At 34.1% G+C, this 19,427-nt stretch overlaps 2 protein-coding genes across 3 annotated transcripts in view; one reads left to right on the top strand and one right to left on the bottom strand.

Annotated features, from left to right (window-relative positions):
* LOC142358637 (uncharacterized) overlaps positions 1 to 6,534 on the bottom strand; it is a 66,545-nt gene extending 60,011 nt beyond the window's left edge. The window contains exon 1 of one of the 2 annotated variants that reach the window (XM_075410097.1): positions 6,316 to 6,534. The gene's annotated coding sequence lies outside the window, so the exon portion shown is untranslated. Of the gene's footprint in view, positions 1 to 3,367; positions 3,572 to 6,315 lie in introns of those variants that run through there. The other variant, XM_075410095.1, reaches the window with a different exon arrangement.
* Positions 1 to 19,427, top strand: part of LOC142358644 (equilibrative nucleoside transporter 3-like) — a 502,369-nt gene that overhangs the window by 69,903 nt on the left and 413,039 nt on the right. The window lies entirely within an intron of this gene.

Below are 19,427 nucleotides of genomic sequence, written 5' to 3'. Positions count from 1 at the left end.
GAATTTCCAGCAGAGATAAGCGTGAAGTGCACGTATGAACCATACGAATGGACCCAAAGAGCAACAAAAATCGCGTGCCATGATCTGCAGGTCTCTGTTCTGGGTTTGAAAACCACGCTGCAAAGTACACCACTTGATATTGATTATCGACTGGAAGGTGACAGCGTTGTATATCCAGAAATGCAATATCATGAAAGATGATTTCATTATTTTTTGAGTGAATCTAACACTATAAGAGGTTGCCAAATGTCTTTTGATGGTCTTATATTGTGAAGCTGTGATTCTGCACAGTAGATGGGTCTCACAGATATAAAATTTGAAAAAAAAAAGATCGTTCATATTTTTGGAAAGGAAACAAACTGAATAACACCGCATTTATGTCATGGCTACGAAATAGAGCCATTCCATTTAAGCTACCTGGTTTAATTCAATCAACTAATATGGTATTATACTCCAGTTGCCATAACTGCTTTATCTTAAGAGTTGACAAAATTCTTGTCTTTTGGCAGTTTTTCAACTGTTTTCCAGGTTGGACTACTCTGGTGCAAAGCTGCGTAGCCTTGCTCCGGTGCTGCCTCAGTATGTACAGAAGTGGAAAAAGCTTTAAAAATCCCGAAATCTCAAAGAAGCAGACTGATGAAAAGACTAAAGGATGAACCATGAAACGACCTTAACTCAACTTTGTTGGTTATGAAAAGACCAATGATTAGCCCATAAAAAGACTTTGCTCGACTCTAATTGGTCATGAAAAGACTTTCGCTGGAGCCATGAAAAGACCTCAACTGGACTTTAACTAGTTGCTGGGCCTTGTAATTACAGTCAATATTGGCCCCAACCAATAGAGTTTTAACGTCTTTTTGTGAGTTTGCACCTAGAACTCTGCGGGGTTCATCTATGAACCATACGAATGGAAACAAGAGCAACAAAAACTCTGCAGGCCTCTGTCCTTCTGTAATGTTTAAATCACGAGAATTCCAAAACCACGCTTCAGAGTACATCATTTGCTATTGATTCAACTACACTGACCGAAAGGTCACAACGTTGTATCTTCAAAAATGGATTACCATGAATAATGATTTCATTTTTTTAAGTGAAACTAATATTATAACAGGTTGCAAAAAGTCTTCTGATGGTCTTATATGGTGATGCTATGGTTCTGCCTATATAGGAATTTCTGATGTACAATTTTAAGGAAAATGCAATAACAGATGCTTTGTTAAAGGATATAACGTTTCAAAACTCTGGAAATCTCAATTGATGTCATGATGTCAAAATCTGATCTTAATTCAAATTCCAACCTAAAAACTACATGGCAACTGTTGCTGATGATACAAAAAGTTTTGAAGGTTGAATATTTTATACTTTAGATGCTATAAATAGTTGAGGTTTCGGCCGTATGGCATAGCAACTCATAAGTTTGATAGGCTAAAAAGAGTCATATGCAGCAATTTTTTATGAATTGACAGGAGTTTGAAAAACAACAAATATCCAAATACTTAAATACCAAGAAAAAAAGGTTGCCAAGAAAAATATGGCAATCATGAGCAGCCAAAAAATGTCACATTTAAAGTATACAAACCTTTGGCCCCTGTTTCATTCTTCCTCTTTTATGTTAATTTGCTTACCATTTAAAAGTAATTAAAAGGACTATTGAAATATTTTGAAGAAAATTGGAAAAAGAGTGAATTATAAAATTCCGGAGGTTTTTAGGAAAAATAGATGCAGGTGACCGAAGAATTATTAAAAGTGTGCAAAATTCCCTAGCCTTGACTGCTAATGTGCTTTGCAAGTGTGTTTGTATTAGATTAAATAGAAGCTATAGAAAAATATTGGGGAAGTTTTCCTGACTTCAAATATTGAAAGACATTCTTCACTCGTTGTTGTTGGTTCCGTTAACTCCAAATTAGGATCTTGACTACCGATTAGTATACTCTAATGATAATAAAAACTCACTATTGGTTCGGGAACAATTTTACAGTACCTATTGCAAGTATACTCATCGCAAATGTTAGGGGGTCTAAAGGCGCAACTACAGTAAAAATTGACTAGTTTTGGATTCAACCAAGCATTTCTTACTTGCAAGCTTAATATGCTAACAATATAACCAACTGGACGTAAGCTCTCAAACTTGGGTACTTCATTTTACCCAATCTTATATTCTTTCTTGAGCATCAAGGCTTCTTTTCTCTAGCGAAATATGCGCTGAACCGAACAAGTAGAGCTCCTTGACAAGCTATGTCAAGCTTGTCTTATACACAATTTACATTAAGTTGTTCTCTATCAACCTTCTAACAATCCCCTTAAATTGTGCATCATCTCTTTCAGTTTATAACTATCTTGTCTCTCGTTTGCGGTTAAACTCAGAGAGAGAATAGGGAGTCGGCCCATGAACTGTTAGAGTAACTACTACCCCTTTGTGTTGAATCCATATCGACGCCATTATACTAAGAGCAAATTTTCGCAATTTTGTGGGTTGCGACCCCACAGTCCTTTTATTGATTTTATTCCTGTGCTCTCCACTGAGTCAACTGGTCCACACTGCGAGTCTTACTGTGCTCTCTTATATTGAGCTGTTAATGCAAGGGCAAGATCAATCTTATGATCACAACTTACCTACTAGAGTGTATACTCTAACAACAAGGAAAAGCACTTGAAGTGTTTCAAAATTATGACGCATAAACTTTAAAATCTTGGGTAGCGCGCATGGGGTAAAACAAAATCTACCGACCGACAGGGTCTGGAAACAACTATGAGATCTGGAAAAGGTCTCAACAACGCCATACCCAGATTGCCCACATTTTAATCATAACATTTGTTGGCACCACTATTTAACAACAGCATGAGTCATCGGAGATGAAGAAACAAAAAATGAGATTGAAACCATTGAATTTGTAAAAACTCAAAAAGTCGAAAACCGAAAAGTTTTACAAGTTGACACTCCACTATTCTCTACCCCCATTTTTGTGAAGGGCACCACCGAGCCACCTAAGGCTTCGGCAAACGGTTGGGCTAACGAATAAGCCATCCATTAAGTTGACAAACAAATTCATATTACAATTATCAGTGTGGCCATTAGCGAATGATTTAAGAGAACTGCACGAAATCAATATCTCACTTGTTCCAAACCGTCGCCACAATCAAAAAATTAGCGCTACAAAATATTGCTAGAGAAAAAAAGATTGGATATGCGTCAAAAAACTGATGTCCGGTGGTTAAAATCTAGGCTGTAAAAGCTTCAGCATCGTACTACTAACATCTTCCTAGGATACGCAAAATATGTTCAATTTTGTCAAGAAAAGAGTAATTCCAATATTGTAAAGAAATTATTTACTAAAATGAAGAGGATTATCAAAGTTTAAAGCCTTACCTTCTATACAAGTTGTCGGTTTTGCTTACAAGGCAACTCACTGTAAGTTTGTCCTCAACAGTTTTTTTTCAACCAATTTTAGCTGCATATGATAAGACACTGCTACATAATTGTTGAATTGTCAATACTTTTTATAATCAAGTTTGTTCAACTTTTCAACTGATTACTTTTTTGGATAAATCATTTATATTTATAATCGCAAATTAGTGAACTTGCAGTTAGTCTTTTAAAACCACACGTTCGGCTAAAACTAGATAGTTTTATATATATTGTAAGAATGAAAAAATGGTGACTAAATAAAAATGAACTTTCAAAGAAAGAATGATAAAGTTGAATTAATAATATAAGCGCAAATGTTATCTAAAAACTCGTCAACTGGTTTTAAAAATTGAGTTCTGATCGAGATAATAAAAACTATGCGTACGTGACGTAGCAAGTCAATGTCTGCTTGTGTACACGGGCTCCTAATTACGTCACCTATTACATAACAATTGTAATAATGTCATAAGTCTACAGGTCATTGACTCAAATGTCTGAGTGATAAAATGTGCTGAGCAAAAAAGACTACAATTGTAAAAGACTACAAAAATATTCAAGCGGATATCTTTTAATAGTAGGAGTGAACATATAATTTTGTGTATGTAGTAACTCGCGGCAATGACAGCCAGTTTTTATTCACGTGGCCGTGTTACTTACAACAGTCGTAATGATAGCGTGAACAAAAGTATTAAAATACAACACAAGTATTGTAAGACGCAGCAGTTATAGCTTTGTGCTCATTTTTTTCCGTATACGGCCGCGCGACAACGCGGATAAAAATGGGAACATTCTCCTCAAAATGTTTGAATTTCCATTCCGTTGACCTTTGAGGAAAAGGTCAATGACAGCTAAGTAATGCAGGATAAAAAACAGGATAAATTTAACAATTCCTCTCCAACGTTATTGTTGAGGTAATCTGCTAAGGTGGCCTTTTAAGACGATGATTTTTTCGCAGAAAATAGGCACACGGATTTATCGAGATTGTTTGCTTGTTTTTATTTTGTATTTTTTTTATTTTCCACGCACGAAATTGTTGCTAATTTTTGCTAGAATGCAAATTTAGACAATTATGATGAAATACAAATATTTTCGATCACAATTTCAAAGTAATCAATAAGAGTTGATTTAATTTTTCGATTCAATTAGTAAGTTTTATCAATATGAGTAAACTTTGAAGCAGTTAAATACATCATCATCAACATTATAATCGAATGAAATAATGTTGTAATTAACATCATAACAGTCGAACTCAAGATACTGGAGTCTGTCATGCTAGACTGATTTTGATTTTCGGCTCAATTGGACGTCGACATTTTGACATTTAAAAAGCCATTTTTAGAATGGATTCCCCCGCGTGAAATCGTTTTGCGTTTATTTTAGTTTATTCCTTCTGCTGGAATCCAATTTTCTCGTTCCCTTCATTTGGTGAACTGAATTAAGTAAAAAGAAATGTTTCACGGCCTTTCGCCTTTTCATTTGCGGAGAGACATGAATAAACAAACAGCAAAATTTATTTTCAGCATAATCGAATGCCGGTGATAAATTTTGCTTTAAAATGTCATAAGAAATGAATACGAAAAATTGAACTAGAAAAGTGAACCTATTGTTTAAATATGTACTAAAAATTTTGGCTTGATTATATGAACTAAATAGAAGCGTGTAGCGAATATTGCATGTCTCCGGGACGAATAAATAGTCAGTAAGCCCAAATGAACTTTCGCTCTGGGATGTTCCTAATTCATGAATGCCATTGCTTTATGTTTTGAAATAGTTTATTTCTATCTGAAAAATAAAAATGATAAAAAATTAATTTCTTTGTCTGAGATGAGTTTATATATATCTTTCTGGAAGAGAACAATCGAAAGCGGACATAAAGCGATCCAAACGTTTTAGAACGGACTGTGGTGCGACATGTTTTATTGTGTTAAAATCCTCAACTGGAATGTCAACAATTTAACCGTCAGTTCAAATTATCGCTCTGTGAACTCTGATATCAAAGAGAAAATTGTGCACAGATTTTAAAATCTCTTATTGCAATTTTGGACCGACCATCTGCTGTATTAGGTGTCTCAAGTTGAGAAATTACTAAAATTAGAATAAATTAAGCACACCATAGCCTGTTTTATGAAGCATACAGCAACGCTATACCAATAGATCTACGTCGTTTATAAGTTTGTGTTAATTTTCCAACATTTCCAATATTTTCATTTATCCATCATTTCGCCTTCCTTTCTAAGTTGCATACAATAACAGTCAACAGTATACCTTCAGAGGAAAAATAAATCAGACAGTAGAATGAACTTAACAACTGCCTGATAATGTTAGAACTCAATGTCTCACCCACAAAAGGGCGGAGGAACTATACACACAACTGGTTTTCTTTGTTCAGTCAGTTTTGGCAGATCGATATATATATATATATATATATATATATATATATATATATATATATATATATATATATATATATTGTGATGGTTTCAAACAAACATCAAGGAACTTAGAAGTTTTATTAAAGGTTCAAAGAACGAAAGAAGAACTTACCTGCCGAACTTCGTCAATGCGTAATGGCGACAAAAAATGTGGGTTAACGCTTACAAGGTTTGGTAGTTTGGTATGGATTGATTTAAGAGAACTGCACGAAATCAATATCTCACTTGTTCCAAACCGTCGCCACAATCAAAAAATTAGCGCTACAAAATATTGCTAGAGAAAAAAAGATTGGATATGCGTCAAAAAACTGATGTCCGGTAGTTAAAATCTAGGCTGTAAAAGCTTCAGCATCGTACTACTAACATCTTCCTAGGATACGCAAAATATGTTCAATTTTGTCAAGAAAAGAGTAATTCCAATATTGTAAAGAAATTATTTACTAAAATGAAGAGGATTATCAAAGTTTAAAGCCTTACCTTGTATACAAGTTGTCGGTTTTGCTTACAAGGCAACTCACTGTAAGTTTGTCCTCAACAGTTTTTTTTCAACCAATTTTAGCTGCATATGATAAGACACTGCTACATAATTGTTGAATTGTCAATACTTTTTATAATCAAGTTTGTTCAACTTTTCAATTGATTACTTTTTTGGATAAATCATTTATATTTATAATCGCAAATTAGTGAACTTGTAGTTAGTCTTTTAAAACCACACGTTCGGCTAAAACTAGATAGTTTTATATATATTGTAAGAATGAAAAAATGGTGACTAAACAAAAATGAACTTTCAAAGAAAGAATGATAAAGTTGAATTAATATAAGCGCAAATGTTATCTAAAAACTCGTCAACTGGTTTTAAAAATTGAGTTCTGATCGAGATAATAAAAACTATGCGTACGTGACGTAGCAAGTCAATGTCTGCTTGTGTACACAGGCTCCTAATTACGTCACCTGTTACATAACAATTGTAATAATGTCATAAGTCTACAGGTCATTGACTCAAATGTCTGAGTGATAAAATGTGCTGAGCAAAAAAGACTACAATTGTAAAAGACTACAAAAATATTCAAGCTGATATCTTTTAATAGTAGGAGTGAACATATAATTTTGTGTATGTAGTAACTCGCGGCAATGACAGCCAGTTTTTATTCACGTGGCCGTGTTACTTACAACAGTCGTAATGATAGCGTGAACAAAAGTATTAAAATACAACACAAGTATTGTAAGACGCAGCCGTTTTAGCTCTGTGCTCATTTTTTTTCCGTATACGGCCGCGCGACAACGCGGATAAAAATGGGAACATTCTCCTCAAAATGTTTGAATTTCCATTCCGTTGACCTTTGAGGAAAAGGTCAATGACAGCTAAGTAATGCAGGATAAAAAACTGGATAAATTTAACAATTCCTCTCCAACGTTATTGTTGAGGTTATCTGCTAAGGTGGCCTTTTAAGACGATGATTTTTTCACAGAAAATAGGCACACGGATTTATCGAGATTGTTTGCTTGTTTTTATTTTGTATTTTTTTTTATTTTCCACGCACGGAATTGTTGCTAATTTTTGCTAGAATGCAAATTTAGACAATTATGATGAAATACAAATATTTTCGATCACAATTTCAAAGTAATCAATAAGAGTTGATTTAATTTTTCGATTCAATTAGTAAGTTTTATCAATATGAGTAAACTTTGAAGCAGTTAAATACATCATCATCAACATTATAATTGATTGAAATAATGTTGTAATTAACATCATAACAGTCGAACTCAAGATACTGGAGTCTGTCAAGCTAGACTGATTTTGATTTTCGGCTCAATTGGACGTCGACATTTTGACATTTAAAAAGCCATTTTTAGAATGGATTCCCCCGCGTGAAATCTTTTTGCGTTTATTTTAGTTTATTCCTTCTGCTGGAATCGAATTTTCTTGTTCCCTTCATTTGGTGAACTGAATTAAGTAAAAAGAAATGTTTGACGGCCGTTCGCCTTTTCATTTGCGGAGAGACATGAATAAACAAACAGCAAAATTTATTTTCAGCATAATCGAATGCCGGTGATAAATTTTGCTTTAAAATGTCATAAGAAATGAATACGAAAAATTGAACTAGAAAAGTGAACCTATTGTTTAAATATGTACTAAAAATTTTGGCTTGATTATATGAACTAAATAGAAGCGTGTAGCGAATATTGCATGTCTCCGGGACGAATAAATAGTCAGTAAGCCCAAATGAACTTTCGCTCTGGGATGTTCCTAATTCATGAATGCCATTGCTTTATGTTTTGATATAGTTTATTTCTATCTGAAAAATAAAAAAGATAATAAATTAATTTCTTTGTCTGAGATCAGTTTATATATATCTTTCTGGAAGAGAACAATCGAAAGCGGACATAAAGCGATCCAAACGTTTTAGAACGGACTGTGGTGCGACATGTTTTATTGTGTTAAAATCCTCAACTGGAATGTCAACAATTTAACCGTCAGTTCAAATTATCGCTCTGTGAACTCTGATATCAAAGAGAAAATTGTGCACAGATTTTAAAATCTCTTATTGCAATTTTGGACCGACCATCTGCTGTATTAGGTGTCTCAAGTTGAGAAATTACTAAAATTAGAATAAATTAAGCACACCATAGCCTGTTTTATGAAGCATACAGCAACGCTATACCAATAGATCTACGTCGTTTATAAGTTTGTGTTAATTTTCCAACATTTCCAAAATTTTCATTTATCCATCATTTCGCCTTCCTTTCTAAGTTGCATACAATAACAGTCAACAGTATACCTTCAGAGGAAAAATAAATCAGACAGTAGAATGAACTTAACAACTGCCTGATAATGTTAGAACTCAATGTCTCACCCACAAAAGGGCGGAGGAACTATACACACAACTGGTTTTCTTTGTTCAGTCAGTTTTGGCAGATCGATATATATATATATATATATATATATATATATTTATATATATATTGTGATGGTTTCAAACAAACATCAAGGAACTTAGAAGTTTTTTTAAAGGTTCAAAGAACGAAAGAAGAACTTACCTGCCGAACTTCGTCAATGCGTAATGGCGACAAAACTAAACTCAATTCTAATTCAGTCTTTGAGCTATCATTATCTCATTGTCTTATCAATCATATGTCAGAAATAAAATCTCCCACCAACAGAAACCTGATTCTAATTTCCACCGACCTCCAACTAATGAACTTGATTGTATCTAGGCCATACATGATACTCATGAAAAGCTGATGAATAAAAAAAATCACCTCCGGAATTCGGAATTAAGATCTATTCACATGTCAATCAAGTAAAATATTTTTGGATAATCTCAATTCTCTGTAAAGTTTAGCAAAGATAACTTCTATAAAACGGAGATAAATTTTGTATACTTCAGTCCAATGTTAATTTAAAATTCAGTTTTTTGAATTCTTTTGACCCGTGTTATCAACCACAACAATGGTGTCCAGATCACCTGCAGGAAGACAAATTTTGGAATTTTGGATCTACAGAGTGCAGAATCAGCTTCTGCGTGGATTATGACTTTTGTGGCGAAATGTCGCCCAGAAAAGGAAGAGGACAGGATCAACTCCGATGGCACTATACAGAACCTCCAAGTAACCAATCTCTTTTTTAGCATTTGCAGGCAAGATGCAAATATTAAACTTAGGAGCTTATTTAGTCTAAGGAATTTGATAGACACTTCGTATGAAGACACCAGATTAGCAATTCAAAATTATTTTTCTCCTAAGACAGGGTTTAAACGGCAGAAAAGGCTGCATTTTTGTCCGTAATACAAGTTGAAGTGAATAAGACGACGATTTCCTAGCACGTCCTAGAGAAGAAACACGCTTTTGTGCCTTCGAAAAACTCAAAACAGCAGTCAAACCCAAACAGGAGTTGGCAAAATTAATTTATCTCAGGTTTGAGAGACCCTGAGGCAAAACTTAGACTACTAGACGGTATTAAAGCAAAACCAACACGGCTATTAACAAAAATGACCAAGATTTTACAGTTCAGAGGTCAAGCAATGGCTTTTGCAATTTCTCCATCAGGTAAAGAGCCTTTACTGTGAATAAAGAAGTTGCGTTCAAATTCAAAAAGAATTTCAAAAAAAAACAAATAAGAAATTTACGGCTAATAAAACGAACAACATGTGACTAGGTGTGGACGTAAGCCACATTCTAGTAGAACCTGTCCAGCGCTAAGTAAAAAAAACAAAACATGTGAAAGAGTGGGACACTTCACAAAACTGTGTACAAGCCAACCCTAACCAAATTCAGTTTAGTAAAATAAGCAGAATAACTTTTGCGAAGAAAAAATTTCTTCAGAGCAAGCATCTCCAGCATCGGAGATGGGAGTTTTCTACACTAAAGAACAAATCTTTAGCACGTCTGTGACATTGGAAAGTATCTCAATAAATAGTAGCAAACTAAAAATTCAGGTAGACACTGGTGCAGATAACATCATCTGATATCATCGCAGACACTGATTTTGTTCAAAATGGACTGAGCTTGGTAAATCTCATTTGCATGGTAACATAAGACATATCGAAGCCTATGATGGTTATTGATTAACACTTCTGGGATCACTTAGTTGTGACATTGAGTGGAACGGAAGCAGAGACACACAAAAACGACTAGCAGTTGTGAAGTCCGGTAAAGAGTTCGGACTACTTGGTAGAAACCTTCTACCCAAGCATGTTGTGAACAACATAACAACTGAACATCTACCTGCTGTGAAGGGTTATAAAGCTCTTGTGAAGTTGATGCGAGGATCACAGCCAATGTTCTGCAATGCCAGAAAAATACCTCTACCTCATCAAGACGGGGTCACAGAGAAGCCGGATCAGACGATCAGACAAGGCATTAATGAACCGGTACAGCCACGAGGAGTCACTAATGCATCTCCAGTGGGCGTAGCAAAGAAACATGAGCGGAGAACTTAGGCTTTGCCTGGACTTGAACGTGCATATCAATGGCAAGGTCATGGATAAGGACTACCCAATACCAGGGATGGGGACGATCTTCCACAACTTACATGGGGCCTCGTATTTTGGCAAAATTGGCCTCTCATATGTCTAATATCAAATTGAATTTGATAAAGAGGCAGAAAAATATATGCACAATCAAAAGATTTTAGGGACTGTTCAAGATGTGCCGACTACCTCAAGGATTGAAAACTCTTCTTCAATCTTCCAGTATTGCATCGAATCAACACTCAAAGGAATCAAAGGTTTTCTGGTCTTTCAAGACGATGTGTTGGTCTATGGAACTACCAATCAGCAGTTCGACAAGAGAATGATTGCAGTCATTTTACTACCAATGAGAAAAAGATAATCCAAAACCAGTTGATAGCGTTAGTTTTTGGGATACTTCATTTCAAAGGAAGGAATAGCACCAGATTCCAAACATGATGAAAAAAATGTCAAAAGCACCAACTATCAAAAAACAGTTCAAAATTGGTTGTTGCGCTGGAAAATTTTTAACCAAAGAATGATACCTGATTTTGCGACAAAAATTCTATAGTTAATTAACATGAGAAATAACAACTTCTCATGGGTAAAAATGCAACAAAAAGCCTTTGAAGAAATGAAAATCAATTATTTTCTAACTCACTTGTACAGCCATTTAGTTTACGAAAAGATGCAACAGTTGCTACTGATGCCTCTTTAGAAAACCATAGGCGGAGTTCTATCGCAAGAAGGACATCGAGTGATATATGCATCAAGAAATTTGACTCCAGCGGAGCAAAACTACTCAACCAGCGGAAAGCACTGGCAACTGTGTTTGTGATCACAAGACTGTAGCAATTCCTACGCCACAAACGGACCACAAACCACTCAAATATCTCTTTGCATCAGACGAGGAGATCCCGAAAACAGCATCAGTTAGAATCACAAGATGGGCAATAGCTTCAATGGGATTCAACTATGAATTGAAGTACACACCAGGAGAGCAAATACCCCATGTAGATGCTTTGAGCAGCATGGATTTTGACGGGGACAAATCCGACAACGGTCAAGTGCGCTCCGCAACCAATGAAATCTACTTCGCGCAGAGTGATTTGTTGACTTGAGCAGAAATGAAAACTGACTTTGGAACAAAGAGACTCTTCCAGTACATAATGAAGGAATCAAAAGTGGCAATTAGAAATAATGCTCGAAAGATGAAGAAAGATTCGAACAACAGAAAAATGCTCTGACTATACACAATGGAATTATCTTCAAAGGTGTTGGTCCTTTAATTCCATCCAAACTACGATTCTTGATTTGGCGAAAACACATGAGACAAATCTTGGGAAGAATGCATTTGGGGCATCAGTCACGCTGATGGCATGCTGGCCTGGTATTACCCAACACGTTCAACGTTTTGTTAGTAAACGTAAGGATTGTCAAAATAATAACCCTAGCCTGGGTCTCTACATCCTCTATGGGACCAGATTCCAACGTTTGGGAACAACTCTTCATTGACTGGGGTTATGTTAGGGACCAACGCAATATCTCAGTAATTGTAGATGTGGGTTCTGGCTGGATAGAAGCATTCCCCACGGGAACTAGAACATCAGAAACAGTTAAAATATATCGAAGTGAAATCTTTGCTTGATTCGGAATACCAAAAACTTTAGTATCTGATATTGGTTCTGAATATGTAAGTGGTGACCTTAACTAGTTCTGTGAATCACTGGGAATTAAGAAACTGGAATCACCCGTCATCATCCAAGAGCAAATGAACTATCTGAAAGCAGTTCAGACAGTAAAGCCGGCAATTCAAGCGTGAAGTATCAATCTTAATATGTTATTTGGAGCGTTCCTGCAAAGGGCACCGATGACACACCGGAACACTTCAAAGCCGAGGGGCAAAACTCCAATTGAACTTCTATTGGGACGCAGAGTGGGACTACCAGCAATAGCAGATTTCGACTTGTGCGAAAATATTCTATACAAGGCTAAGGAAAAGACGGAGACTATTCCTGCTACCTTCATCATCAGGAATGGATTGAACACATTTTTCTTACAGCATGAAAACTCAACACGAACTATTCCAGTGAGTGACAAACAAAATGCGAGACTAGACGAGGACAGTGTAAAAACTGAATCACCAGTGGAGGATACCATACCCCAATCTGAACTGGACTTCCTTCTGAATACAGATGTGGGACCTTTACGTCAAGTTGAAGCTTCTGCAACCATATCATCTGCAGAGCAACAACAACCTAGATCATCAGAGCCTTAGCGAACAACAACAAGAAGCAGAAAACAACCCGACAGGTTTGGAGAACCTATACTCACAAACTTGCATAAAAAAGGAGGGAGCATGTGTGGGCTTCAATGAAATATTCAAAAATAATAGAAGTTTTTTCTCATTAAAGTATCAAAGAACGACAAAAAGAATTTATCTGACGAACTTTGTTGATTCGAAGTATTGATCAAGATGAAGCTATTGCTTTAGTGACAGTGTTTGAGACTCAGTTTGCGTCTTGCAGTTTATGTGAGAATTGTCTTTCACGTGTGGGAAGAATCGAAAGAATTTTTTGGAAGAGATAGGAAAAATTTGAAAAAAACCGAAGAAAATAATCTTTCGCAAATTTTAAACTGTAAATCTTAAACAAATTTTGCACGGTTATTCAGTTGTGTTAACAAGTAATTCATTAGACCAAAGCTGTACTTGTTTAAGAATTATGTTAAAAATTAGGAATGTCAACTATGTAAGAAGTAACGACAAAGCATTTTTTTCTGAGATGTCATTGCAATTTTTGGAGTGTGATGGTTTCAATGAAACATCGACAAACTTAAAAGTTTTTTAATAAAAGTTTCAAAGAACGAAAGAAGAAATTACCAGACGAACTGTAATGCTATGTCAATAATTAATGGCGAGAAAACTAAACTCAATTCTAATTCTGTTTTGGCGCTATCATTATCTTGTTGACCTATCAGTCATTTGTCAGAATTAAATCCTCGCACCAACAGAAACTTGATTCTAACATCCACCGAATGAACTTGGTTGTATCTAGGCCTTACATGGTTCTCATGAAAATTTGATGAAAGTAGAAAATCAACTTTTCGATTCGAAACTAAGATCTATTTACACGTCAATCAAGTAAAACATTTCTAGTTTATCTCAACTTTCTCTGTATTTTTTCGCATAGATAGGTACTGGAATTACGAGCGAAATTTCCTTTATTTTCAGTTCCAATTGTAATTAAAAATTCATTTTATTGAATTTTTTTGGACCCCCCGACCACGGCATATATATATATATATATATATATATATATATATATATATATATATATATATATATATAGATATACATATATGTATACACACACGTATATATATATATATATATATATATATATATATATATATATATGTTTATAAATATATATATATATATATATATATATATATATATATATTTGGCCTGGAAAGTAAAACTGTCAAAGGCAAAAAAAAATTAAGTTCAAAATCTTTCAAGTTTTCGAGTAGTTATCGGAATACAACATTCGATATATTTCCACTATTGTTGTCAACATTCTTTTTTGTTTCATTCAAATTGAGTGGGTTAGAAGGTTGAGAGAGGACAAACTAATGTAAAATGTGCATAAGATGGACTTGACATAGCTATACAAGAAATTTATCTAAATTTCGCTTGAAATAAGAAGCTTTGAGAAGCAAGAAAGAACACGAGAAAGGGTTATAGATAATGCCCAAGATTGAGAGCTTATGAACATTTGGTAAAAATGGGTAAAACACTAGGCTTGCAAGATGGAGACGTTGGTTCGAATCCAGTACTGGTTCATTTTCACAGTAGTTCCTTTCGTTTAGACCCCCTAACCGGGTTATTTTTTTGTCCCACTTTAAAGGTGGAGGTACTACTTACTCAAATGTTTTTTTCTGTTCAGTCAATTTAGGCATATCGCTTTATTCATAGCGCGTAGAGTTTTGTGAGTGGTATCATCAGAAGACCCGTTTATAGTAGAGTTAATAGCAATAATGGTTCATTTAAGTTATGTTTTTAAAACGGAGTTATCAAGATGAATTTCTCTAACCATTTACTTGATTTTTGTTGTAAGCGTTCCGTTGTTTATCGTTCCGTATTTATACGCAATAGTTTTGCAAAGAAGTATCTTTACCCAATTTTGCAAAGGAGTATGTTAAAATTACCTGAAGATAGTGTTTTGTCTATTAAAATAGTGGAGTGTTTTTGAACAGTTTGATCCAATATTTTGGCTAAAAATATTAGCGAAATTTTTCAAAATTCAGCTTTTTTCATCAAAGATGGCACGGAAAGAGCTCCTTTTGACTTTTTTTTTAATTTGCCGAAGTAAAACGCATAAATACTTCAAACACAACTATCATTAGCTTCAAAGAAGACTATTTTCTTTGTGGATCCTTTGAGAGTGCTATTTAAATAGAACTTTTTGTTTTCAGCTAATTTAACTCAATAATTAATTATACAAAATGCGTCCTTCATTTTTGATACGTTGACTTTTTTCAATTTGTCGATATCCATAAAATTTTTAACACTTTTTCGAACGGCAATAGGAAGGCTAGTTTTGATTTAATCGTTGTCTCTAAAAGTCTAAAAAAAATGTAATCAGCTGACCTGTTTTTTACAACTTTTCTGTATGCTTTTTTGTTTTTTCTTACGTTAAATGCAGAAAAGGATATTTATAATCAAGGTGTGGGAGAGTCATCAATGACAGTTCCCATTGTCTATGTAATAGATTAAAATTTCTTAAATTTCTTATTTTCGTGCTTGGCTGTTAGTGCTGAAAACCGAAAAACAGGATGTTTGTCTACTTGATACCTGGTCTCATTAATTACAGGTCGCATATCAAATCGTTGTTGCAGAAGAAAGGCTCAATTGGAAATTTTCAAGTTGTTTAGTGCTTTGCTTTTTGTTTCAACAGCTTGCATACCGGTTTTCTGAAAAAATTAGCTTAATTTCCCATTCGTGTCTATTTATCGTTCTTTTAGTTCTTTTGCAGACCCATGACTCATTTCTGAACAATGGCAGATCTCAGTAGTTCTTTTGAAAAAAAGAACCAAATTACTGACTTCAGTTGCTGTTTAATCATTTAGAGTCTTTGAAATTAATTGTTTTTCAGAGATACTAACGTTTTTTTCAATTTGTCTCTTTCCGTTTTTTAATGCCAGTTATCTTGTCTCATTATTCAGCGGTTTAAATATCTCAATAATGGTTTTCAGGGAATGAGCATAAAAGCATTTTTATTTTATTTTTTTACTAAGTTTATTATGGTTTTTACAGCTTCCACACCATGTTCTTGCAAAATTTAATGGAATTTTTGTTATTCAATCAAAGTTTTCGTTTTTGTAGACAATTTCTAGAAAATGAAAGGTTTAAAGGACTTCAAATTGATTTATATATGAATATAAACCTTCGTAAATTTTTTTGTATTATCAATGATCCGAATTTTTATCCTGATTTTTGTGTTTTCGAGAATATACAAAAGTTTATTTTTTAATTTGCTGTTTTTTTGTTCTTTTTTGTTTAATTGTTGCCGAATCCCATCAATGACTGATTTCAAGTTTTTTTATAATGAAATACGCACTTATTTGTTTTGTTTATCTTTTATTTGGCGCGATTTTGACTTTGTTATTATGTAATATTTCTTTAAAAAATGGACATTGAAGTTTGGATGTATATGTTTGCTGTTGTTATTTGATTTTTTTGTTTTGTAGTCTGTAAGGTGACAGGTGTCATCGATCCACTAATGTGAATTTTTTTACTTCAATATGTTATTGGAGTAGGAGGCATTTTTCATTCATAAAACAAATATTTTTTAATGAAATTGTGGGCTTTTCAATTTTTCTATCTCTTCCTAATTTGGTAGGCAATTAAGCCAAACTTGTGGATAAGCGGAGTCGGAACATTATGCGCGAAGGCACATTACTGAGCCTCTTTGTATTATGTTGGAATGTGTTTGTACCCTTACAATCAGAAGAGGTCATTTAAATTTTACAAATACCAGATTATTATTGATTTAATTCAGCCAAAATTTTTCTGCTAAAAAAGTTCATGTCTTCTCAAAAGTTTAGCATTTTAAATTTAAAAAATAGAACGAACTCTAAATTTTGTGATCAAATTTGTCTGAATTTTTTGAAAGCGCTCAAAATTGAAGTTGCTGCTACTTTTCAATTAATCCATTGACGTTTGGAGCGATTTTAAATACGGATCTGCATGTTTCTTTTGCTTGAGAAATAGACTATACTGTTTACATTTGTTTCCGGCCCATTTTCCTGCAAATAGCAAATTTCTCTTCAATTAATGATTCTGCGCTATTGATCGATTGATTAAAGTCCTGTGGATTTAACCCACAGTCCCTTTAACCCACAGTCCCTTTAACCCACAGTCCCTTTATGGAAGTTTCAGTCAGTGTTTTTCACTTTCAAACTGGAGGTTGTAAAGTAAAAACTGCTCTCTACCTCAAAACCTTTTGACGGAAGCGTGAAAGCAAAAAACATTAAATCGTAAAATTGAGCGCCAGAAAGATCAAAGTGATTGAAACTTGGTGAATTGCCCTTACAGCCCTCCAGTCAGTGTTTTTCACTTTCAAACTGGAGGTTGTAAAGTGATAACTGCTCTCTACCGCAAAACCTTTTGACGGAAGCGTGAAAGCAAAAAACATTAAATCGTAAAATTGAGCGCCAGAAAGATCAAAATGATTGAAACTTGGTGAATTGCCCTTACAGCCAAACGTAAGTAATTTTCATATTTTTATTTGATTGTGTTTTTTTGTTTTAAGGCTCTTAATTGCTTTGTTGAAATCATTTTTACAAAATTTAAGCGCATTGAACAGAAGTGCGTATCTGAAAGCGCCTGCCGCTTTCTTTAGAAGAAGCTTGTTTTCCGTTAAAGGTAGCCACTTGTTATGAGGTTGACATAGAAAAGCAATAAGGGTAAAATTCAAAAACACATCCTCATGTTTCAAAACAACCAATTGCTGAATGAATAAAGCCAATACTTATCAACTAAATTTAGAGAAGTTAAATTGTAACTCAAGTGACGGAATGGAGACCTCTCGTTATCCATAATATGCCAGACCACAGACAAAAAAAACTAGCAGAAAAAAAGAGAATTGAACTTGAAAAAAAAACGGTGCCGCAACTGTTAAAATCGGGCATCTATCTCTACGCCCTCTATAGTGCATTTATCTGAACAATAATTGGGCCACCCATTACTGTGATTATGCGGCAGTGAAAGAAAAGGCTCACAAATGTTTAAATATCCAAAATTCACTTTTTTCTCATGAAAACGCGTAGTATCAGTACCAAGAGAAACCATTAGTTAAAAAAATTCGTCACAAGAGGATGAATTTTTGTTCAACCTGTTGCTAAAGAGACAAAGCCATAAAGTTGAGAGAAAAAATAAGTCAAAGTGAAAATGCAAAAACCAACTGGTTTGTTTTTTAAAGCAAACTTTTTCAAAAAATTCAACAATCCATTACTTTTTTAATCAAAACAAAAACAGATTAAAAAATGCAGCAACTTAGGAGGCCAGTTGTGCCTGTTTTTACTGATTGTGGCCAAACCATAAAACAAAGACGAACTGGAAACATTGACAGAACTTAATTTTGACCAACAAGGCTTTGAACACAATTAAAACCTCAAACTGACAACAAAGGTTTGAGTTGTTCTCATGGCTCACCTTTTAGTTCAAAAAGGTCTTATTTTTAAAATGTCGTTGTTAAAAAAAAACAAGAAAAAGAACTACAAATTTTAACCTGTGCAAAAAAAGATTAAAACTTTGTGAAATGCCCTTACAGCAATACCTAAGTACTTTTTACAATTATTCGATCCTATTTTTCATTTCAGGCTATTAATTCTCTCGTGAAAATCACTTTCACAAAATTTAACCTTTTTCTTCATTGTACAAAACTGACTAGGTAAAAGGGAGAGCCGCTTTCTCTAGAGGTAGATTTTTTTGGGTAAAGATAGACGCTCATTTTGAAGTTTGCAAAAAGAGCAATAAGGGTAAAGCCTAAAAACACATTTTCATGTTCGAAAACAACCAAATGCAGTTTTATTAAAAGCAAAACTTATCAATTAAACTTAATAAGAATATTAATATGTACCTCATGGGAAGAAATTGAGATCTTTCATTATTCATAATAAGCCAGAAAACTACAAAAAGAACAACAGAACAAAAAAATTGAAGTCAGTAAACCGTTAACTCAAAACTGAAACCACTATTTAGATTTGTTTAAAAAATCATGCAAAGGAAGCAATTTTTGCCTTTGATTATCCGGAATATACTTAATTAAAACAAAAAAAAATAGAGGCGAAATTAGAAAAAAAGTGTATCAAAAATTGCGAGAAAACGGTATTGCAGCCGTGAAAGATATAAGTTATTCACTACAACTGTTGTAAACGTTCTTTTGCGCATTTTTTTAGTGGAATAATTTGAGGAGGTAAAAATTAACAACTTGAAATCTATGCAACTCAGCAAAAATGAAAAAAAAATGTAAAGAAATTTTGTAGTAAAGAAGCCAATAGATAAAACAAAAGAACTATCTATAATTTACTTCAATTGGGAAAAATGTTGACCCGCACGTACTAAGAATAAAC

The sequence above is a fragment of the Convolutriloba macropyga genome, chromosome 2 (assembly GCF_964194025.1).
Source record: "Convolutriloba macropyga chromosome 2, txConMacr16.3, whole genome shotgun sequence".
NCBI classification, from domain to species: Eukaryota; Metazoa; Xenacoelomorpha; order Acoela; family Convolutidae; genus Convolutriloba; species Convolutriloba macropyga.
The sequence above is the reverse complement of the archived record's forward strand: the minus strand, read 5'-3'. Positions and strand labels throughout refer to the sequence as shown.